This window comes from Rhinolophus hipposideros, assembly GCF_964194185.1.
Source record: "Rhinolophus hipposideros genome assembly, chromosome: 18".
In the NCBI taxonomy this organism is placed as follows: domain Eukaryota; kingdom Metazoa; phylum Chordata; class Mammalia; order Chiroptera; family Rhinolophidae; genus Rhinolophus; species Rhinolophus hipposideros.
Window position 1 is genome coordinate 17,395,346 of NC_138064.1, and position 24,558 is coordinate 17,419,903.

Genomic DNA, 24,558 nt, shown 5'->3' on the forward strand with positions numbered 1-24,558 from the left:
TTCCAGATCAGAGTCCAATCTTCTCATTGCAGAGCTGGCAAAACTGAGGTCCAGGGAGCTTGCTCAAAGTCACACATCTTACAAGATCAATGTGAGGTTTCAGCCCAATCCTGACTTCCAGTTCCACAATGCGTCTTTTCCACTCTCCCTGTCTACATCTTTTAGATGCTCTGGGTTTACTCATTATCTTAACTTCTTCCTCAAATTCAGTTTCTCAGATCTTCGGGTCTCCTAGAGAGGAAAAAGAGAGATGAAGATTTTCTCTCCAGGCAGATATATGCCACCAACGCTAGGCCATTTATCTGAATAAGGTGCAAATTGCACAGAAATGAAAATGGGATTGTATTAAAGCTCAGCTACATGTGTTTGGGCAAGCTGGGTGGATAAGAAGAAACTGGCTCACCAGGAGAGGTTAACTTGATCCTTCCAAATAACCCACAGGTGATGGGTAACTAAGGTGGCCCAAATGCTGGCTATATTATTCCGTGCAGTGGTGGCTTTGGCCACCCAGGGGATGCAGGACACTTTAGTTTCAATACTTCAGGGCCAGCCTTAGGGAAAATTGGGAAATGGTTGACTTTTGCCTTATGTCACCTCATGCCCATTTCTCCTTCCAAGTTTCCTTCCTCCTCTTCATTCTTTGTCATCAAGAGTTAGTTCCCGGCTTAGCCAGGAACCAGTCCTCCTCCTGCCTTGAATATGGCTCAGCATTTCAGACTGTCCTTGGCCCTCTGCTCAGTCAAGAGGCTTATCTGTCCTTTAGAGTTTCCCTTTCAGTGAAATTTCACCAGGAGATCTGCTAAACAAAGGTGTGTTTAACTGTTCAAGGTTGTTCCTTAGCACATTAATGTGTTACCCTTCCCAAATACTCTCTAGTTCTCATTCCTGGCCACTGTCTCCATATTCACAGTATCTCAATCTGATAAATAGAGGCTCTGATAGAATATTCATACATTCCAATCAACCTGGGGCGGAGAGAGCAGAGACAAGGTCATCTAACACAACACGTTGGTTGAGATGCAGAGGAACGTATTTCGTAGTCAGCTCTGGAAAAACATCTTTGTCAGGCGGGATTTGAGGCCAAGCAAAACTTTCTTTGGCCCTGAAAGAACATCAGGCTATCAGAGGTTCACCCACATTTTGAGAGAACCTGTTCTATGAGTCGTTGAAAGAAAGACCTTTCCAGGAGCTTTTCATTTCACAATACCATTAAACACCTGTCAAAGTTCACTGTTCCCCTGTTTATCTGCACCAGTATTATCTGTATCACTATTAATCGTAATCCTATTTTATGGCTGATAGGTTGTTATTTAGTTGTAGAAACTGTAATGAACTATTTTCAAGCTGTAAAGTTTGAAACCCTAGCTGGCTTTTAGTCTTCATGCTTAACTCCTTTCCCACCCCTCTCTCTGCCTCTGCCCCTGTTGGCACATTCTTCTCCCAGAAGTGTTCTCTCCACAATGTCTGTAACAGTATACTGGAGCTAACCCAGCAGGATTGATCAGAAATCACTACCATCTTCAGGCCATGTACACGAAAGCAACTAACACGGGTTGTCTCAGACTCACAATAGGGACTTGATAAGTGATTGTTGATCTTGCAACTAGAAGACAAATAAGTCCTGACGATCTGATGTACAGTACATGAATACAGACAAGCATATTGTATTACAACCATCAAACTTGCCACTAGTCTAGATCTTAATTATTCCAACCACACACACAAAAATAATTATGTGACACGACAGAGGTGCTAACTATAGCTACAGGGGTAATCATATTCCAACATATAAATATATCAAGTCAACATGTTGTACACCTTAAATTTATACAATGTTATATGTCAAATATATTTCAATTAAAAAATGATTGATTCTGATTCAAAATGTGGCTGAGCAGTGATTTACAATGAAAACAGACTGTCAGAGATGCTTTAAAATTACAGGGCACAGAAAGCTCTGCATTAGTCATCAGGGAAATGCAAATTAAAACCACAATAAGATACCATTACATACCCACCTGACTAGCTAGAATTTAGAAGACTTGTTATATACATATTGATAAGGATGTGGAGAAACTGGGACTCTCATATTCCACTGGTGGGTGTGTAAATGATATAATTACTTTTGGAAAATGATTTGACAGTATCATGTAAAGAAGAGCATATGCTGACCCTAAACCCAGCAATTCCACTTGTGGATATATACCATAAAAGTGCGTATACATGGGCACTGGGAGTCACGGACAAGACTGCTTCCAGCAGCCTTATTTGTAATGCCCTCCACTGAATACAACCAAACATCCATCAGCTGTACAGCTGTCGGATACATTGTGGCATATAGTAGAATCCATACAGCAATGAAAAAGAATAAACTATAATTACAGTAAGAAAGATAGATTCCACAAACATAACATGGAGAGAAAAAAGTCAGACTCAGAAGTACATATTCTGTATGATTCCACTTATAGAAAATGGAATCGGCATAGAGGCATCAAAGCAGTAGGAGTCAGGAGTCAAACCTGAGGTTACCTTTGGGAAGGAGGGAGAGAGTAATGAATAGGAGCAGGCCCAATGGGGCTTCTGGGTTGTTGCCAATGTTCTTTTTCTTGACCTGGGTCAGTGGTTGCAGTGTTCACCTATAACTACCCACTGAGGTAATCATATTTTTTATTTTCTCTACTTTTCTAAATGTATACTTCAATGAAAAATAATTATAATTGCAGTATTGGCAGGAATGATCCAAGACTATGTAGCCTGCCCCTCCTTGACCCTTTTAGCATATATTTTCTTCCATTGTTCCCCTGATGTTTCTCAGTTCCTGATAGTGTCTTACTGACCATGGTCTCCAGATTGACAGACGTCCCTAGGTATTGTCAGGCTCAGATGTCTACATTCCTCCCCTCTGCCCTCCCTATTTTCTTTCCTAAAGTTCTGTCCTGCTCTTCCTTAGGGACATGATCAATTCATCTTTGCAATTTTTTTGGTGACTGATGTGACTTCTCTGTTCCTGGTGTAATTCAAATTTGAAAAAATATCCTCAAGAGTGACTTTAGGTGTTAGTGTCGTGGTTCAGACCACGGAGGTAGAGGTTTTGCTGGGGTGACATCCTTACAATGACACCAGGTAGCTGGACCTGGACATGTATCCCTTGCCTGTGCTGGAGACATGCCTCAGTTAAGCAGAGACATCTAGGGAAGGTGTTCCTTGGTTGTGCCAGCCATAGCGGGCATCAAGAAAGACTAGCTTGATGATGTCCTTACTGAACATTGCTGATGATGTTGCATTCCCTCACTGAAACTTTTTACTCACATAAATATCAGGGTGTGGTGGTGATGACGAAGCATATGAGAACAGAATTTGGGAAATGGAACTATTATTCATATATTGGACTTTCTTAACCCAAGTATCACGTACCCGAGTGAATGGACTGGCAAAACTCTTTGGGGATGTGCCTCTTGCTGCCATTTGTTTTTATCCCTCTCCTTGCAGCTGGACCTCGAATTCCCAGACTCATCTACCCTTCCACCACTACTTGTGCTTGTTGGATTGCTTGGGGACACCACTTGGGCAAGAAAAGCAAAGACATGGGTGGCCTGATTGCTTTCTCTGCGCTCTGGGTGAGAGGTTAACACAGGGGAAACAATTTTGGAAATATCCAAGGTGATACACACTGAAGTGCTACACTGAATACAACTGAAATACTTTGCATCAGAGTGCAGTGAGTGGTCAGAAAGGGGAGAGATCATGTTTCCACTTGGCTTATGGACTTGGGGATAGGTGTGCAGATCTGAAAAAGATTTGTAAACTAAACTGAGATAGTGGAGGAAAACTGCCATCTTTTCATGTTCTCTTTTAACCTGTGTTTCTGAAGTTCTTTTATGGGCCAAGCTACTACTAATACTATTATGTGGACCCAAATATGACAAAACACAGTTCCACTTCCTTGGGGTTGGGGGGAGGTGGTGGTAGAAGGGGTGCTATTGTTTATCACAGTTATCTATATATTTTTTTCTGTGTTTTCTGTTATCTGCGTCCCCATTTGGAAGAGAAAATCTACGTGCAAGTTGATGCTTCTATACTAAATACTCACTAGCGAGCTCTTTTGCTAGTCAGTAATAACAAGATTTATGAGAGCACTTTAAAGAACTTCAAATAACAAATTGGCTAAAAGTAAAAGAAGAATGTTTAACTGAGGTTCACTTGGGCAGAATTAATAAATGATGTGCAGTCTGTTGTTATCTCTTCATTTAAAAAATAATGTACACTTTTTTTGGGGGGGTTATAAAACTAATACCTGCTTATTGTAGAACATTTGGTAAATTAAAAAATATATGAAGAAGAAAATAAAATCCATCCATGATTTCTCCATGCTTGCATGTTGTAGATAGATTCTCCTGACACAAACATTTACAAAATTGTGACCGTGTCACGTAGGTGGTTATGTATCCATCTTTTTCATCTTTTCCCCATGTCACAAAATATTTTTCAAAAACTGCATAAAAGCTGCATAACGAGACTCAACCAACAATAATTTTTCTAGAAGACGTTAGTTAATATATGTCTTAGAAGATCTGTGTGGATATTTTTCATTTCCAATCACTTGAGTGTAGCAGTTAAGCCATTAGTTTTCCCACCACTATGTGTGTGGCTGTCTCTTAAATCTGAACAAGATCAACTCCACTATTAAAAGGCAAGAGAAAGAAGACTTTTTTCCTTTAAAATATCTGTTAAAGATTTTAAAATTTTAATGTATAAATCTTTTAAGAAAGATATGGAGGCTGTTTTCTCCTTTCTAGGTTATTCCTAGAAAAACCTGTAACCAACTTTGAAGGAGAAAGTTCTCTTTGCAAAATGCAATTGGCCCAGCTTCTTTCACTTGGTCCCCAGTTCTGGAAGTCTGTTTATCGGTTTTTACAGGGTGTACAACAATTCACTTAGAGGGTCTTAGGTGCTGCAGGTGGAACTCTTCCCACAGGACTCTGGGAAGAGCTGCAGTTGGACCTCACAGACATTGAACGCAAACCCTGGGAACCGGAGTGATCCAGTGCAGCTGTAGGAAATGGGCTCATTGTGCCCTGGACAGCAGAGCTTCATGGATCTCCATCTTTGTTACAGTGACTCATTCTACTCTTTCTCTACTTCTGCTGCTCTTTTGTTACCAATTACTTCACCCTCTACTTTATATGTCTCTTTTCTACCTAATGTCTTGAGTTTACTCATACATGGTCCCTCTTAGGGCTTCTCAGGGCTTCTTTCTGCTGCCTTGTTTTTTCGCTTCTGCTCCCACCATGTGATCAACTTTCCCTTTCCATTTCTAGTTCAAATTCTTGAAAGAGAATGGGTGTGGGTAGTCACCACCATCCCTGTTTGGATAGAGTGTTCACATCAGGTCACCTTTTCCTGCCTCGGTTTATGTGGTTCTAGGAACGGGGTTGCATGGACCAGATCCAGCTGGGACACTGGCTGGAGTGGCTCTTGTAGAAGGGAAATCTGGCACAGCAAGACAGAATGACCTCTTAGGCATGTTATTTTTTGATTTAAAAAATACATATTTTAACACACCTACCATTACAGTAATATATTTTTAAATTGTTTTCTCAAGGCAAAATTCTCCTCACTCTTTCATTTAAAATAGTCATGTTACATAGAAACAAAGAGTAGATTGTTGGTCACTAAAGACTGGAGGTTGGGGGAAATGAGGAGACGTTGGTCAAAGGGTACAAACTTCCAGTAATACAATAAACAGGTTTGGGGGATGTAATGTACAGCATGGTGACTATGGTTAACAATAGTGTATTGTTTGAGAATTAGAATTAGAATATTTGAGAAATTAGAGAATTAGAATATTTGAGAATTAGAGAGTATATCTTAAAAATTCTCACCACACAAAAAAGAAAAAGAAAAGGTAGTTATGTGAAGTGATGTATGTCTTAACTAACCTTATGGAGGTCATCATTTCAAAATGTATATGTGTATCAAATTATCACATTGTACACCTTAAGCTTACATAATGTTCTATGTCAGTTATATCTCAATAGAGCTGGAAAAAAATAATCATGCTACTTTCTGGCTGATTTTAATGGAAATATATTTGAGCTAAAGTTTTCTTAAAGTTCCTGAAATTTAATATTATAGGGAAAATGTTCATGCTTTATAAGGTTCAATTGGCATTTTAATAAACTCATTTGCAAGAAGGTAAATGAATTTTAGTTGTTAATGTAGAATTGTACCTAAGGATATTAGAGACTAGCAAAGATGGGTAGGGAAGGTCTAGAATAAGCTGACTTTAATAAAGTATTTATTAAAAGCATTTCCCTTTTCAAACAGTGTTTTCAGGCATTTCCCTAGTGCTTTGCTGCTAAAATATTAATAGTTACATGTAATGGTTAACTGCAGACTGTTATTGTTGAAAGTTATTTTTATATGCACAAATTGCGATGAAAAGGAGAGTGGATTACAAACACAAATTTGTGTTTTGGTTTTACTCTGACCTAGAGGAAAGACAACTTAACATGCCTTCTATATCATCTTACCACTGCAAAACGGGAAGTGAAGTCACTGTTTCCTGTCTTCTTGCAGAAAGGAAGCAGATATGTAAATATGCATAGGCAACCTTCAGTCTCTCTCCACTCAATCCATCTGATACACAGTCCTGATTTGGCATTAGTAAAATGTTATGATGTCATTCCCATGTTCTCAACCCTGGGTGTATGTTAGAATCACTTGGGAAGCTTTTAAAGTAAACCCTACATCCAGGCATCACCCTCTCTCCCCCAATTTTCTGATTTATGTGGTGTGGGTGTGGTTTGGGCATTTATATTTTTGAATGGCATCCTAAGTAATTCTAAGGATCAGACAGGAAGCCACTAAGCAAAAGGACGGAATCTGTATATCTGAGTTTGCATTCAAGATGCTCTATTATCTATCCCCAACCTAGCTTGCCAGGCTCTGGCTAACCCAAATGGCCTCGCATGCCCTTTGTACATTGCCTGTGCTTTTCCTCTTTTGTTCCTTTTCCAGGCATTCCAAGAGGATCTTCCTTGCACATTTTTTCTGATTCAAATTCCTGCCCATTTTTCAAGACCCACATCAGTTTTACCTCCTTTGTGAAGCCTTCCCTGCCTGTCATTGAGTAGAGGGCTTGCTTGCTCCCTCTTCAGAAGTCACGCAGCAGTTATCGCCTAGATCACCTGAGTATATGAATAAGTCATATACTGCTTTGTGTCATCTCTTCCACTGTTGTCTTACATGATTAATCTTTGCCTAACTTTTCACCTGCTATCTAGCTGCGCACACTGTAAGCTTGTAGCATTCCTTTGTGTCCTTGACAAGTCGAGTGCCTTGCACAGTGCAGGAAGTCACTAAATATCGGCCCCTCCCTGCCATCCCTATTTCCACAGGTGTGGTTCAGGCCTTTCTCTCTCCTGGAATCTTGCCCTGATCCTAATGGGCCTTTTTGACACTAGACTCTCTGGCTCTAAATGAGGCCAACACCTGGTGTCTCACATGGCCAATGGCCAGTACAACTGATTGTATGTATGTGTATTCCTCTGTTCACTCTTGCTCTCTTCCTATGTTATGATCTAGCTGACCCTTTGGCTATCTTTCCCTTTTGGCTCCTCGTTCTCCTACTCTCCTCTCTGCTAGGACTTAACCAGCAGAATTCAATTTCTCTGGTTTAGACTGCTGTGTTCTCGATGATGTCAGCGTATATAACATAATCTCTAGATCTTTCTGTCCTATTCCTTTGGGTACACACTTTACCCTGCCAGGTGCTGGCCCAGCCAATCTAGATTATCCTGCCAACCCTCCATCATTATCCTGGTCTGATCTGTCAAGATTCCACTCCAAAAGAATAGATACTCGTACACTGTCTTTAGAATTCTCACCTTTTAAAAGAAACCTGATTATGTTGTCCACATGATTAAAAGCTTCTGTTGGTCCCTCACTGCCTGTAGAATAAAGTCTAAACCTGAGCTGTCCAACATGGGAGTTATTAAAATTCAAATAAATATTGAGTTCCTCACCTATGACATATTTCAAGTGTTCATTAGTCATATGTGGCTATCACATTGGACAATACAGATATAGAGCATTTCCATTTTTGTAGAAAGCTCTATGGGACAGTGCTCATCTAAATACCTCAGTGTAACTCATGAGGCCTTTTATAATCTCATCTCAACCTTTGGCTTTAGCTTAATTTTTGGCTTCTACTTCCCTTTCAGCCCTATGTACTTTTTAAGGGCTCCCCTTTCACTCAATGCCCTTTCACAACTCCATGCCTTAGAGCCTGCTGTTCCCTCTTCCTGAAATGCCCTTTGACTTTCTTCTCAGGCAAACTCCTACCTACCTTTTAAGATCCAATTCAAACGTCACCTTCGTTGTGAAGTTCCCTGACTCTCTTAAACACAATCATTTCTTCCTCTGTGTTCTCCTTGCTCTTTGAACCTAGCTTTCTTGCCCTTATCACTCCATTTTGTCATTTGCTTATACATCTGGCTATGCTCTTGGAACAGGGATCCTCTCTGATTGTTTTGTAGTTCTACCCTAATGATTACCTGGAATTGTTTGCTTGAGGCCCTTTTGATATCAAGCAATATATTTTCTTATTTATGTGCTTGGGGTGTTTGAAAAAATCACTTGTTGCTTTAGAAATCTTTCCCCTTTCTATTATGGTATAAATCTAGAATGACTTCCTGTCTTCCAGGTTGAAGGTCCATTTTTCTTCTAACTAATTCTGATTAGACTTGAGAGAAATATGGTAGGAAGAGTCGAGGAGGCTAAAAACGGAAGGACTATATTTAGGAGCTGGTTCAGATGTGCTCAGGTTCCAGTTGTTACACAAAATAATTAATACATGTGTTTGGGAGAAGAGCAGGAAGGGAAGATGGAGTTAAAAAAAAAACAGCCCATGGAAAGAAAATTGGGGAATTATACTTGACTTTTTCCAGACTAAGGAATATAATGATATAATAAAATGATATAATAAACTGGGGAAACTTTTTATGCACTTTGCAAAAACGTACATTTTTTTTTTCCCTCCTGGAATTTGATAAGATTTTGACAAATTCTTGCGTTTCCAATTAGTGGGAAGTAAATCCTGCTGACCAAGACATTATCAAATATCAGTTAGTTTCTCTTCTGTGATTACGGTTAACATCCCTTCGACAGGCTTATTTTCTTCTGAGAGAGCTCAGTCTGGGACATTCATTGTCCCAGGACAAACATCGCTATTGCCTAGCCTTTGCCGTAAATCTTGCAGTCAATCATCTCTTCTAGGGCGCTCCAACCACGCCCATTGCTCAGATCACGCCCACCCTCTCACTTCAAGGATCCGCCCCAGGTTTAGCAGAGGAAGATTCTCATTGGTGAAGAAGTTGTTCTGGTCCCGCCCTGGGGGACGGCGATAGGCCGAACTGGCGTGGGGCGGTGGTGGTTGGCTGCCTGGGGACGGGTCCCTAGTAGTGCCTGTCAGAGTGGCTGGCGGCAGTGGCGGCTCTTGGAGCTGGGTTGTCAGTCAGTGAGCGGAGGGGGAAGATGGCTCGTCCGGACTCGTTTTGCTAGGAAGAAGGGGGGCAGGTGGTGCTGCTACTCCGGAGAAGGCAGAGCAGCCGCGGTCGCTGTCGCTGCGGGCCAGACAAGTCGAGGTTCTGGAGGTGAAGCTCCGGGAGCCGCTGTGGTGAGTCCAGCCGGGAGACCCGCGGCGGGGCCCCCAAGGCGGCCGGAGACCGATAACTTTTTTGTCAGGGAGGAGCCCGGGCGAGGCGGCGGCTGGGAGGGGACCGAGACTTTGTCCCCCGAGCCGCGGCTTCGTTGAGGGAAACGGCTCCCGCGCGAGGCGTAGCGGGTGGGACGTCGGGGGGCGCGCGCCGCCGGGCCGGGTGAGGGGGCTGCTGCCGGCGGCTGCTCGCCCCGGACTTGGGCGCAGCCCTCCTGCCGCTGCCTGGACGACCGCAGCTTTGTGCGCGCGGACTCGGGTCTTTCTTCCCGGCGACGAGCGGTGCAGACTCCGGGCGTGACCCGGGGCCGCCGCCTCAGCGGGACCGGCCGCTTCGCTGCGGGGTCGGCCGGGGTGGGAGCCCCTCCCCGCCTCCCCCGCCCCCGCCGCTGCCGACTCTCCGGCCTGACCCCTCCCACCCCCTCCCTGCCGCTCCCGCGAGGCAACTGCCCTCCGTCCAGGCTCGTGGCCAAAATGGTCACCGTCGACCTCCCCTCGTCTCTGAGAGCAGCGGTCGCTCGGGCTTCGGCCCCTCGCAGGACCGAGGGATCCGGAGAGCGCGGCGAGCCCTGCCTCGCGGACTCCACTGGCGATCTCCTCCTCAGCCCTCGCCGCCGCCTTTTTCTGTCACTCCCCTCCCGAGGCTCGTGGTAACGTCCTCGGGGATCGTCGGGGTTTTGTCTGAAAATTGTTGCGTGTGCAGACTCCAAGTTTGCGGGCTTCAGCACTACTGGGTATCCGCCCTTACGCGTGCGACGTGTGCTTTGTACACTCAGGGGTGAGCCATTCCTGAAAGATTTTAATTTTGCCTTAGCGGTTTCGACTGCAGAGGATCGGCTCTCTGAAGAAAAAAAACCCCTCAGAACCACTGTGACACGCCCGGCGGCCGCTCGGCTCTCGAGGTAGGGGGAGTGTGGGCCACGGGCCGCCACCACTTACCTCAGAGAGCGCGCGGCGGCGGGAGAGCCGGGCTGCCGCCCTTCGGGACGTGGTCTGTCCTCTGAGTCGCGCGTAGTGTGTGAAGCAGGTAAGGCACCTCTTCGGTTCCTGGCACACTTGACAGTTGGAGATTTTCAGCTTTGAAAAGCGTATCTGCCTAAAGTCATAAGGATAGGTGTAATCGTGAGTCAGTGTGAAAAGAGGCTTCTTTTCCTTAAGAGCATTCTCCTAACATCCACATTCCACCCCCCACCCCCATTTCCAAGCACTTTTTTCCCCCCCGTGTGGTAATACATTTTTAAGGTTGAAATTAGTCCAAAGCACCGCATTTTTAAAGCACAGGGAAAGGCAATAAAGTGAAAAGTCTTTCGGATCGGCTTGGCCAAGAGTAGCTTCCAAGTCAGTTATTGGAATCCTTCATTTAAACAAAGTGGCAAGGGAGAAAACCACCACATATTTAGAAAACAGAGTCTGGATTTGGCTTATTTTATCCTTTTACGATGATTATTACCATACAGGGATTCCAAACCCTTTGTTATCAGCATTAACAGTACCTGGATATGGACATCCAAATGAGGCATTGGCCAGGGCAGTGTGTTATTCCTGCTTCTTTTCTTTGTGTAATTCCTATTTTTTGAAATCTGCTCTTGGTCACATTTTTTAGAGTGGTGTCATTTTGACAACGTTTAAAAATATCTTGTAGTCAACTATTTTATTCAGGATCCGGTTGCCTGATACTTATTTTATAATGAATATTAAGAAATCTTTAAATAATGTTAGTATCAAGACCATTTTTGGAGCCTCAAGTTTGTTTTGTAAGTAATTGAAATTATGTCAAACAAATTTGTTTTGTACTGGGATACCAGGCTGAGTAGGTACTAGGGATACGGAATGAATGCCATAGCTCTTGTCATCAAGAATTTACTGTCTAATGTACAAGATAGATAAGTAAAGTAACAATTATACCATGTGATAAGTGTGATTAGAGATTTGTCTAGTGAAGCAGCAGAGTCGAGTAGGAGATGGCTAACTCAGCTCAGATGTAGGTGGAGTCAGGAGCACACAGTAGTTTTGAAGTGTGATATAATTTTGCCAAGTATAGGCAGTAAGTGAATAACTTTCCAAGCGGAGAATATAATAAATGAGAAACCATGACAGTTTAGAGAAATCATTGTCAATGACAAGTCCAAAGTCAATAACATTGACATTGACATGACTTGAATACAGGGGTTAGATAGGGGAAAGGTGGGAGATTGAGAACAGTGAGGGTGGTAGAGGGCCAGACCAAGGCATTGTATCCTTGCCTAAGGGGATTGGATTGAAAGTGTTGGATAAGAAGCCGTTTAATGAATTAGTGTTTTAGAGCCTCAGTCTGACAGAGTGAGGTAGACTCTTACAGGTCCTGTCACCTTTAGGAAGAAAGAAGGAGGAATCAGGACCCAGAGGATTTGACTTGGTTCCATTGATTGGAAATGAGAAACACATAAATGGAGAGAAGATGATAAATTCTGTATTGGAGTGTTTGAATTTGAGGAAGCTGTGGAGCATTCAGGTGAAGATAGATATAGATGTTTGGATCTACCGATGTGGAATTTATAAAGGAAATCAGGGTTAGAGGGAAGATTGGGGGTTAGATTGAAGCTGTATTGATTTGGTGATATTGAAATGACTCAGGGAAAGCCTTAGGTATGATAAAAGCAGCAGCCAGAGAACAGACTCTGATAAAAAAGCAGAAATAGGTTGAAGATTAGTGTGAAAGAGATAGAAGTGTACTGTAGTAGTTAGATCTGATGGAGGACCATCAGAAGAGATGCTAAGTAAGAATGGAGAGATTTTCAAATAGAGGGGGAATGGGTCAACAATTGTGAATGTTGTAAAGAGGTGTCAAGTAAGGATAGGACTCCAGAGAGCCGTAAATTTGTCAGGAATCCATAGGTGACTTTAACAAGTATAGTTTTAGCTAAGTGGTGGTTCAGAAACCAGTCTTCAGAAGATTAAGAAAGAATAGGCAATAAAGTAGACATGCTTGAGTGGGGCATTTCAAGAAAACTTAAGAAGAGAGGGGAGAATGATAGCTATAGAGCAGTGGTCCTCAAGCTTAGCTGCACATTTATAATCATCTGGGGAGCTTTTAAGAATCCCAATTTCCAGGAGGAACCCCCATACCAACTTGTGGGGTGGGGTGGGACCCAGACATCAGTATTTTAATAGCTTTATTGAAATATAATTGGCATATAATAAACCACACATATTTAAAGTGTACAATTTGTTTGACATGTTTACACTCACAAGACCATCACCACAATCAAAATAATGAACATATTCATCTCCTCCAAAGTTTTCTTATACCTTTGTAATCTCTCCGTTTCATCCCCCTCTAAACACTATTGTAATTGTTTCTTTACATGTATAACGAAAGCATGAAGTAAGATATTCAAGAAAGATGAGATATTTATAGGAACTAAGTCCCTGAGACAATAGAAGTGGTTGGAATTTAGACTTTTGGCCAATAAGAAAGACAATTCTGAAGCAACATCTCTAACAAAGAATATGATGGTAAAGATGTCAGCATCAAAGTTGTCATGTAGTACCAAGATTGGTTCTTTGAAATACTAAAAAATTAGAGAGCATCTTAGTATTGTGAAAATGGATGTCCTTCATAAAACCCCTTAAATGGAACCTGAGACCCCTGTATTACACCACCATGTAATACTTTGTCATATTTTTTGGAGGGGAGCAGATGGAATGAACAGTTTGACTATTGCTTATTGTTGAAAGCTAGAGTACCGCCAGAGTCTTTTTGGCCCTTTCGGAGTTAGGCTGCATATTTACACTGAGGAAAGAGAACATTTAACATTTGAAAATCTCCTATTTACAGCATCTTTGTTCAGAAGAAATCGGGCGTGCTTGCCCTTTGGATATATGCCTTTTAAATACATTGGGGGAGAAAAATCATTCCTCTGTCTCCCTAATGAGGCAGAGAAGAGTTGTGATTAAAAGTTGTCAAAGCCCACACTTTCTATACCAAAAAAGATAATACCTATATTCCCCCCATTCACTTTTTAGAAAAAATTTCTGGCTCAGGATTTGGATGGAGGTAAAAGCTGAGCCCTGCTGGTTCTGAGGTCCAGGGCTTGTTCTTCACTCCTGATTCTTACCTTTGGCAGGGGGCTAAAAGCAGAATGGTTAATATGTAAATATTTTTTGACATTGTACTTGATTATAAAGATGCAGTGATAACTTTTGTCTGATTGGCTCCTAGAGTTCTGAAAATTCATTGTGATTCAAGTATGAAAGTATGCTCTGACCTAGAGAGGGTAGGCATCCCTAATTTTGGTGCAGCCTAAATAGAGCAGGAATATCAGTGTTGGCATGATTTGGCGTATTATTGTTACTGTAGTCACAGCAATATTGTAAACATTTGGTATTTTCTTAATTACTAATGTAATACATAATAATTGCAGGAAAATTGGAAAATTCAAGAAAGCATTAATGACATAATGCCTCCACCCAGTGAAAGTCATTATTGACACTTTGGTGAATATTCTTAAAGGTCTTTTTAATGGGTTTTACTTTTTAATTTTTTTTAACAAAAAGAAACCATATTGTATGTAGTTTTTTTTTTTTTTTTTGGTGTGTGTGTGTGTTGTTTTGTCACTAGCTTATTTTCACTTAACTGAATGAATGCTTAGTTGAGTCAATATAATATTCTTTTACAATGTAGTATCATTTTAAATGTGTGGTTGATATACTGGCATATAGATTTACCATCATTTATTTAACCATCCTTTCAACTGTTGAAAATTTAAGCTTTTTCCAATAATCTTGAGTGAATAGTGTAGCAGTTAGCTTCTTGATAGATTAATCATTTGCCCATATCTTTATTTCCTTAGGATAAATTATGAAGTCAAAAGTTATGCATATTTAAATTATTTTTAGTATATGTTAATAGATTGCCTTCCAGAAAAGTTTAATTAATATTTATTTTTATTAATTGTGTTTGAGAATGCCAGCAACCTCTCTGTATTCAGCACTAGCAATTAAAAAACTGCTATTTTGATATGAAAAAGTTGTGTCTTCTATAAATTTTATTTGATTATTAATGTTAAATATTTGTATTTTGTGAATCATCTATTAGTGGCCTTTGTTTATTAAAATATTGGAGATTTTAAAAAACTGAGTTATGAGAGCTCTTTGTATATAAAACTATTAGACCTTTGTCAAATTACATTGTAAATAATTTCTCTGGTTTGTCATTTGCATCCTAATTTTGTTTCTTGTTTTTTTCCTTCTAAACAGATTTTTAACATTTTTAGTGTAGTTAAATCTATCAAATTTTTCTTTCATGGTATCTGCCTGCTTAGAAAAGCCTTCTTGCATTCCCCAATTATATAGCTATTCACCTCTATTTTCTTATATTACTTTAGAGTGGCAAGTCTATTATATTAATACTTTTTATTAAACAATTATCTTTCCTCAGAGGTTTTAAATGTCTTCTTTATTATATACCAAATCACGTTTATATACACTATATGATTTTTTTCTAGCTATTTTATTCTGCTTCATTGGGCTCTTTATTTTTTCTTTCAATAATTTCAAACAGTCCTAATTATTGTGATTTTTAATGTATTTAATTATATGGTTGTGTTAATTCCTATTAAATTTTCCAAAACATTTTCAGCATTTCTCATATATTTCTTTTTCCAGATTATCTTTAGTTCAATTTATTAGGATCCCAAAAGAACCCCATTGGAATTTCTAAATTAATTTTTTAGAGATAGTTGTGATATCTTTACAATATTTTCATCATTTCTCCAAGTCATCTTTTATGTAGTTTTCTTCATGTGGTTCTGCCTAATTTTTAAAGTTAATTTTTGGTATTTTAGAACTTATGGCTATTATGAATAGAATCTTTTTTCATTGTATTTTAAGGAGGATTACTGCTTCCTGATGGAACATAGGAAAACTGGTGATTTGTGTATACTGTTTTCTAACTGGTCATCTTATGAAACTCTTAATTCTAATAGTTTTTGTTGGGTTTTTTAATAAGGCAGTTACAATATTTGTAAATGATGATAATTTTGTCTTCTTGCCAATATTTAATCCTTATTTCTTTTTTTAAATTGCATTGATCAGAATGTCCAGAATAATGTTAATTATAGTAGTGAATAGTGAGCATCTTTGGCTAATTGCTCATTCAAATGAGAATGCCTTTAGGGTTTCACAGTTGTGTATTCTTCTTGACAATATTTTTTTTGCATGTTGGGGAAACAGTCTTCCATTCTCCATTCCCCCACCCCTTTTTTTGAATTGAGGTTAAATTGGAAAAAGATCACATGTCTCTGTCATATACATTGAGATGATCATGTGGTTTTTCTTCTTTTATCTAGTGGTTGATGAATTATATTAGATTTTCCAAACAAAGCAACTTAATAATAGCATGCCTCTTTAAAGTAGTGCTAGATTTGATTGCTATGTAAGATTGATCTCTAGTGTTCCTTTTTATTACCTTGTTCAGGTTTTGGTTTCTGAATATGCTAGCTTTAAAGGGAGAGAGGGAAAGAGAGAGAGAAGCTGAGAGAGAGGTTTTCTATCTTTTTATGTGCTCTGACAATCTCTCTCTTGAAGGTCTGAAATAGTTTAGCTATAAAAATGTGTAGGTCTTTTTGGATTGAATCAATTTATTGAGATTTTAATATGTGCTACTTTCTAAGTACTTTGCATAATTACTTTCATTTAATCAGTACGTGTCTTTATGAGATAAGTATTATTATTCTTAGTCTAAAGATAAAGAAACTGAGACTCAAAGAGTTTAAGATCAACAGCTAGTTAGTAGTAGAGAGAATTCAAACTCCATTCTATCTGATGCTGTAACTCAAGTTTTTCAATTAGTCTCCTAAATTTTTCCTAACCAAGACTCTTCCATTACTCTCTATTACCAAGAATTAAATTTAATCATTTTATTTGCGTGTCTTATTATTTTCCTCTTTGCCCAACTAGGTTCAGTTTTTGGTAACCCTATCATAATTATCACTGGTCTATTCTGTGTTGATAGCATATATTCTGCTATTTTAACAAATATAGCCCAGTATAGTTATGATAGAAGATGCCAGAATGGGAATGGGATGATATTTACATAATGCACTTTATGTAATTCACATTTTAATTTATAAGATGTTCAAGATCAATTTACATTCCTGAATCCTGTTTGTACCTTTTAAAGACTGTTAAATGCAACACATATAAGAGATCAAGTTTTGGAAACAGTACTTTTCCATTGTAGTTTAAATATTTTTCATTGTTGAGGCTTGCATCAGAGTAGCCTTTTTAATAGTAAATGTTAAGTGATATTTGTTTGGTGTGTTTTTTCTTGAACAAAGAGTCTTTTGATTAGCTGATGAACATTAGTTGCTTTCTCGGATAACTGCATAAGGATTCATTCAGTTTTTTGTACTAGACTTAATGAAAACATTGTATATGACTTCTTAAACTGTACTATGAAAATTATTTGAGGATTTGGTTATTGGAAGATTTACATTCATTCTTTTCTAGAGTGTCTTATAGGCTTGGAAATTTAAGAGAATACTATAAGCCTTAAAAGTGCTTAAATTGGGCAAGCAATTATGAACTCTATTTTTATCTTTTTGAGACCTTTTGGGGCTTGCCCCTTTAAATGTAAACAACATTTAATTAATTCAGTTAGGGTATTCGTTCTAATAAACATACGCATACTGTACTCCCCACCTCCGCCCTTGGGGGGGGGTCATAAACAGTTGCCAGTCTGACCGCTTTCAACTTGCTAGACACATAGATACCCTTTTGATCTAAATTTCAATGTCCCTGCTAATTTGTTAATTTATAGATATTACTCTTGCAAACAGAATGACAACATAGTCCACAAAGCAATACACACTTCAGTAGTTTAGAAGAGGCAGAGACAATTTTGAGAAATTATGAAACTTCAAGTGGGTCCTGATAAGGGTATAGAGAAGGTGGAAGTATTTTAGAAATGTGCAAATTAAGTGGGGTAGATAGAAATGTGCAAATCAAATAGACTGTTAGAGAAGTACAGAAAACCAGAAGAATGGTTACATGGGCGACAGAACCAGAATACTGAAGTAAGTAAAGCCTTCTGAGTAGAGTTTCAGAAACGAAGACATTTGTGACAAGGTTAAAGAAAGAGTACAGAGAAAAAACCAGTAGATTTGTCATTTATAAGGTCATGGAGAGTATATGATGAGAACTAATATATACTGTAAAGAGGGTTAGGGAATAAATTGGTGCAAAATAATTGGAAGCAGTGGCAGTAGATTAGGATACTAAATCAGAAAGTGAATCAGTGAAGAATAAGTAAAGACAGAAATAACTGGAGCATTAGAATTGAATAAATCCTCCTTTCCGTCCTCCCTCCATTTTCCGTTTCAGGAACTATAAGATCCTGAAATGCATTTTCAATTGTCCATTTGATAAATATTTTGTTAGTGATAATTAGAGCTATCATTATTGAGCATCTGTGATGTGCCAGTGCTTTATTTGCATTGTTTTTAATCTCTAAAACATTACTGTAATGCAAGTATTATTACCTACTTTTCACAGTTGAGGAAACTCAGACTTAGAAAGTTTAAGTAACTTTCTGGAACATGGTCATGAGTTTGTTGGACCTTTTCATTACGCTATGTAGCTTCTATTTATTGAGCTATGTTAAAACACTGGGTAAGGTGGGGGGATTGTAAAAGGAATATAGGTATAATTCCTCTTCCTATAGAAAGGAATAGAAGAGACATTTTAATTATGTTCGCTATACTTTGTATTAACTATTTTCCATTTAAAATGTTTTATAAAATGATTCCTTTCAATATGCTCCTTTATCATTTGTATGATATTTAATTTTTCAAAATTACTTTGTTTGGAGATGAGATGTTCTTTTTATCCATCATAATGATAGACTGAGGAGAAAGATGGACAGGCCAAGAAAGGCAACATCAAGACAGGAGTAAAATTTGTTCTTTTCACAATGAGAACTTTAAACATGTTATACAATTTTAGGTAGCACCTCAGAAAGGTCAGCCTCTTCATGGAAATCATATTGAATTGGTCACAAGATGGTAATGAGGGGAGATACTTTTCCTGTCACCAGATTATAAAGCTCCGGAGTTTGTTGTAATATAATGTGACTTATTGAATTTGATTCCATCAATCAGGAATTAGTTGGTGAAAGAGTCCAAACAGATGTTTAGTTTTCCATTATAAATCCTTTCTTCAGAAACAATGCATAACTGAAAAAGAATGCTTAAACTACTTTAGAGATTAAACATTTTTACAGGACTTTCAAGTACTTTGGGAGACAGCAAGATAGAAATTTTTGCTGTACTAATTTTAGTTTTGTATTAAGCTCCAAAGCAATGTCTAGGTTATATTTTGTTACATTAGTATAAGACTTAATATTATTGAAAAGTATTTTAAAAATAATTTAATAATTCAGCCTCTGCTAAAACAAATTGTTGTTACCCCAATTAATATGAATCGACATGGCCATACTGAACTATTTATTTCTGCTTTGGTTAGTATAATTTTTCTTTCTTTTTTAGTTAGTATAATTTTTCAAACCAGTAAGATCCACTGAGTTTCTCATAGAGCAGAATCAAATAGAATTTTGTAGTACAATCAAAATCTGTTGCTTTTATTGGGGAAGAAAAGTAATTTTCCTTTTACCCTTCTAAGTTCTTCTGGCTGGACTATTAATTAAATTAACATGAGATAGATTAACAGGAGAAAATAGCTAAGTTCGTTGCGTATGTACATACGGGGCTTCCCTCAGAATATAGAGCATGAGGACAGATCAGGCAGTTGAGGCTTCTATACCATCTTGAGCTAAGGAGAAGGGTGAGGGAGTTGTGTTTGGGACTTCAAAGAGGAGGAATGCAATTCACATGGAGATGGAAAAGCAAATGTTTGGTAAATGTGTTTGCTGGGCCATCTTTATCAATGGGACACAGAGAGGACTTTCATCAGACAGGCCTTGCTAGGTTCATCCTTGTCAGTCACACTTAGTTCATATAAAACTATAGTTATCTATGATGCTATCTCCCTTCCTCCAGCAGGTCCTCTATCTGAATTCTTTTAGGTCAGAGGTTTCCTCTGAGTTTTTTGTTTCTTAAAAATAATGAGCTTAAGTGCTTACGTTGTCTGATGACCACATCAAAATTACAACTAAACTACAGAATAGCCATCATTGAGAGTCGCCTGAAGTCTAACTGAACGAAAGCCCTATCACTAAGGACAAAAAGCTCTTTGAGACTGGTAGGAGAGGCAGAGATATGGAACAGACTAGGCTAGTCCCACACTGGTGTGAGCATTAACTATTGGGAAGGATAGCTCAGCTGTGGAGAGATATCTTGGCTACAGAGGAGCAAGGGGTCTCAGTGCCAGGCTCCCCAGCCCATGGTTTCAGTGTCAGGGAGAGAAGTTCCTTACAACTTCTGGTTGTGAAAACCAGCATAGATTGTGACTGAATGAGACAGAGGGTGGCTGCAGTCCCAGACACTCCTCTTAAAGGGCCTGTGCATAGACTTAACCTGCTGACAGACTCACTCTGAGCTCCAAAGCTGGGGCAGCTGCTGGAAAGGTGACAGGGACATACAGGCAGGAACTGAGTTATTTGGCTTCTGGGCAAGGCCTGGAGGAGCCGCTTTCTTTTGGACAGAGGAGCAGGCGGAAGTCATTGTTTCTTTATTGAGCTCTCACCCCTCTCGGCATGCAGATACAGGTGGCTACCATGTCTGAGTCTCCATCAACCTGGCTAACACTGTTTGCCCCACCTTGGTGATTCAGAGACCTCACCCCAACCAACTTGCAGGCATACCCAGGCTGTTTCCAGTGGCTTTTTCATACAGACAGCCTGCCTTGGCTCATGCTGCAGACTTTCCTAAAGTCAAAGGTTCACAAAACTCAAACAAGCAGCATCAGGTTCCGACATGTCCCATACCATTGGCTGAGCCGCGGTAAGTGTGACACGAATGACAGCTGGCCTTGGTTCATGGTTTAGCCTCTTGAAGCACCTCTAAGCACAACATGGGCAGTGGCCATCTGTGGATTGTTTTGTGACTCATGCGAGCTGGCTCTGGGCAGGGCACAAGCTGCAGCTGAACTTGGCCTGCAGCAGGTCCCCTCCCAGGAGGCCCCAAGACTGGCATGCCTGGTGGCCAACTTCTGACTGAGCAGAGCATCACCCGGCCGCCTCCAAGGATGACACACCCAAAGGGCAGACTACACAGGCACCAAAGCTCTGCTAGAGTGGATCCTATTCTCTAGAGTCAGCCCCTGCACCACAACTCCTCCACTGTAGTCACAGCCAGTCCTCACAAACAATCATTCAAAGGGTCATTCTCTCCCATTTACGGACAAACAGCAATGAAGGCTCAACTACAGCAGGACACACACAACCCACACAAGGGACACACCTGGAGCACCTGGCTTTGGTGACCAGGGAGACTGCACCACTGGGTCCTACAGGACACTTACTACATAAGGCTATTCTACTAAGATGAGGCAAAGCTGTCCTACATAGAAACAAACACAGGGAGGCAGCCAAAATGGGGAGACAAAGAAACATGTCCCAAATAAAAGAACAGAACAAAGCTCCAGAAAAGGAACTAAACAAAATGGAGACAAACAATCTACCAGATGCAGAGTTCAAAACACTGCTTATAAGGATGCTCAGTGATCCCAGGGAGAATGTCAACAAAGAGATAGGGAACATAAAAATGGAGATAGAAAATATAGAAAAAAACCATTCAGAAATAAAGAATACAATACTTAAAATGAAAAATACGTTAGAGATAAAGAATACAATAATTAAATAAATAAATTTATTTAATAAATTAAATTTATTAAATAGAAATAAAGAATACAATAAAGAATTCAGAAATAAATAATACAATAATTAAAATGAAAAATACATTAGAGGGAATCAATTATAGATTAGATGAAGCAGAGGATCAAATCAGTGATTTAGAAGATAATGTAGCAGTAAACATCTGATCAGAATAGCAAAAAGAAAAAAGAATCCAAAAGAGTGAGGACAGTTTAAGGGGCCTCTGGGACAATATCAAGCATACCAATATTTATATCATAGAGGTACCAGAAGGAGAAAAGAGAGAGCAAATAATTGAAAACCTGTTTGAAGAAATAATAACAGAAAATTTCCCTAACCTGCTGAAGGAAATGGATATCTAAGCCCAGTAAGTGCAGAGAGTTCTAAACAAGATGAACCCAAAGAGGCCCTCACCAAGACACATCTCATAATTGAAATGCCAAAGTTTAAAGCAAAGAGAGAATCTTAAAGGCAGTAAGAGAAAAGCAGTTAGTTACCTGCAAGGGTGCCCCCACAAAACTATCAGCTGATTTCTGAACAGAAACTGCAGGCCAGAAGGGATTGGCAGGAAATATTCAAAGTGATGAAAAGTGAGGACCTACAACCAAGATTACTCTACCCAGCAAAACTATCACTTAGAACAGAAAAACAGATAAAGAGCTTCCCAAACAAGAAAAAGCTAAAGGAGTTCATCACCAGCAAAGCAGCATTACAATGTATCTTAGAGGAACTTTTTTAAAATGAAAAGAAAAAGAAAAAAAAATATGAAGAATGAAATGGCAATAACTATGTATCTATCAACAATTACTTTAAATAAATTAAATGCTCCAATCAAGATATAGTGTGGCTGAATGGATAAGAAAACAAGACCCTTCCAGATGGTGCCTATAAGAGACTCACTTCTGATTTAAATACAGACACAAACAGAAAGTAAAGGGATGGAAATAGACATTTCACGAAAATGGAAATGAAAAAAAGCAAAAAAAAAGTTGGGGTAGCAATACTTATACCAGACAAAATAGCCTTTAAAGCAAAGTCTATAACAAGAGACAAAGAAGGATCTAGTAATTCCACTTCTGTGTACGTATCTGAAGAAACCCGAAACACAACTTCGAGAGGACAGGTGCATCCATATGTTCATTGCAGCATTATTTACAATAGACAACATATGAAGGCATGGATAAAGGAGAGGTAGTACATATATTCAGTGGAATCTTACTCAGCCATAAAAAAGAATGAAATTTTGCCATCTGCGACAACATGGATGGATCTAGAGGGTTTTATGCTGAATGTAGTTAAGTCAGACAGAGAAAGACAAATGTCATATGATTTCACTTACAAGTGGAATCTAAAGAACAAAACAAACAAACTCATAGATACAGAGAACATTTTTGTGGTTGCCAGATGGGAGGGGGTTTGGGAGTGGGTGAAAAAGGGGAAGGGATTGGATTAAGAAGTACAGATTAGTTGTTACATGGTAGTCCTGGGATATAAGGTATAGCATAAGGAATACAGTCAATTTTGTATTAACTGTATCTTGTCAGATGGGTACTAGTTTATTGGAGTGATAGGTTGGGGGGCAGGGTAAAAAATGTGAAAGGACTAAGAAATACAGATTGGTAGTTAGGAAATAGGGGGATATAAAGTAAAGCATAGGGAATATAATCAACAATATATTAATAACTATGTATAATGCCAGGTGGGTGGTAGATTACTCAGGGGGATCACTTCTTAAATTATATAAACGTCTAACCACTATGCTGTACATCTGAAATTAATATAAAATAATATTGAATGTCAGTTGTAATTGAAAAATTAAAAAAAGGGCATGGGGAGACGAAAGGGAATAAGAGGTTCAAATTTCCAGGTATAAAACAAATGTTTTGGGGATGTAAATGTTTTGGGGATGCAGCATAGGAAATAAAGTCAATAATATTGTGATAGTGTGGTATGGTGTCAGATGGTGGCTGGACTTACCATGGTGATCACCTCTTTAGGTGTATAAATGTTGGATAACTATGGTGTGTACCAGAAACTAATATAATATTATATGTTAACTGTATTTTAATAAAAATCTTAAAAAATTAAAAAATAAATTAATTAAAAAACTTCAGAAAAACACCAGCTTAAAATAATTAATATCCCAAAAGGCATATTTTGGGGTGCAAACTCTGCCTCCTCTCACTTTTATTATTATGAGTCTATTAGTATACATTACTACCATTAATTGTGTTTACTTGCATTATCTCATCGCACCCCCTCTTTGCCCCCACCATTTTCTAATTGAACATCTGAGCCTCTGTTAGCAGACTTCGTTATGGTTGAGAATCTCATTGCTATTTGCTAAAGGGCAGTGACTCACCCTAAGACATCATTCCAACGCACAAGTCAATGGAATTTGGTTCTCTTAACATTGCTCTCTTCCTTTGTCCCCAACATTAGAGCAGGGAAAATTGTCACTTAGAATGCAAAACATGTGGGGAAGAAAAAAATTCCCCCTTCCCTCCTCTGATTCTTTTGGCTGGTTGAATGATGAAAAAGACATGAGACAGATTAACAAGAGAAAATCACATTTAATTTCATGTACATGGGAAACTTTACATATATGAAACAGACCCCACATACAAGAGGTTCAGAGACAGAAAAGGAAAATGAGGTATATGTGGCATCCTGAGCTAAAGATGAGGTAAGGCACCTAGGAGCCTCAGGGAGAAGGAGGGTCATTTCAGGAAGATGAGAGCGGAAGATAAGATAAATAACTAGTAGTTTGCCTTGCCATGTAGATGGGTCATAAAGGTTAGTTCTGATAATCGCTTATTATGGAAAAGGCCCCTAATTTAAGTTCTCCGTTGTGGGGTTGTGGGGTGGCAGAAGTTTCTCTTGAGACTTTAGCTCAAAATAATCCACATAACACAGAGGCACATTTTGGGGTGACTTGTTTTGAACCTTTACAAAAGCTTTAAAGGAAATAAAGTAAAACCGTGCTTTGGAAAGTATATTTCTGTATGCCATTATTTTGGGGAAAAGT

At 39.2% G+C, this 24,558-nt stretch overlaps 1 protein-coding gene across 8 annotated transcripts in view; it reads left to right on the top strand.

Moving 5' to 3' along the window:
- Positions 1-9,446: 9,446 nt before the first annotated feature.
- The window catches only part of HYCC1 (hyccin PI4KA lipid kinase complex subunit 1), a 60,836-nt gene continuing 45,724 nt past the window's right edge, over positions 9,447-24,558 (top strand). For 3 of the 8 annotated variants that reach the window (XM_081079219.1, XM_081079221.1, XM_081079215.1), the window contains exon 1: positions 9,461-9,679. The gene's annotated coding sequence lies outside the window, so the exon portion shown is untranslated. Of the gene's footprint in view, positions 9,680-10,246; positions 10,746-17,640; positions 17,776-24,558 lie in introns of those variants that run through there. The other 5 variants (XM_081079220.1, XM_081079218.1, XM_081079216.1 and 2 more) reach the window with 4 other exon arrangements.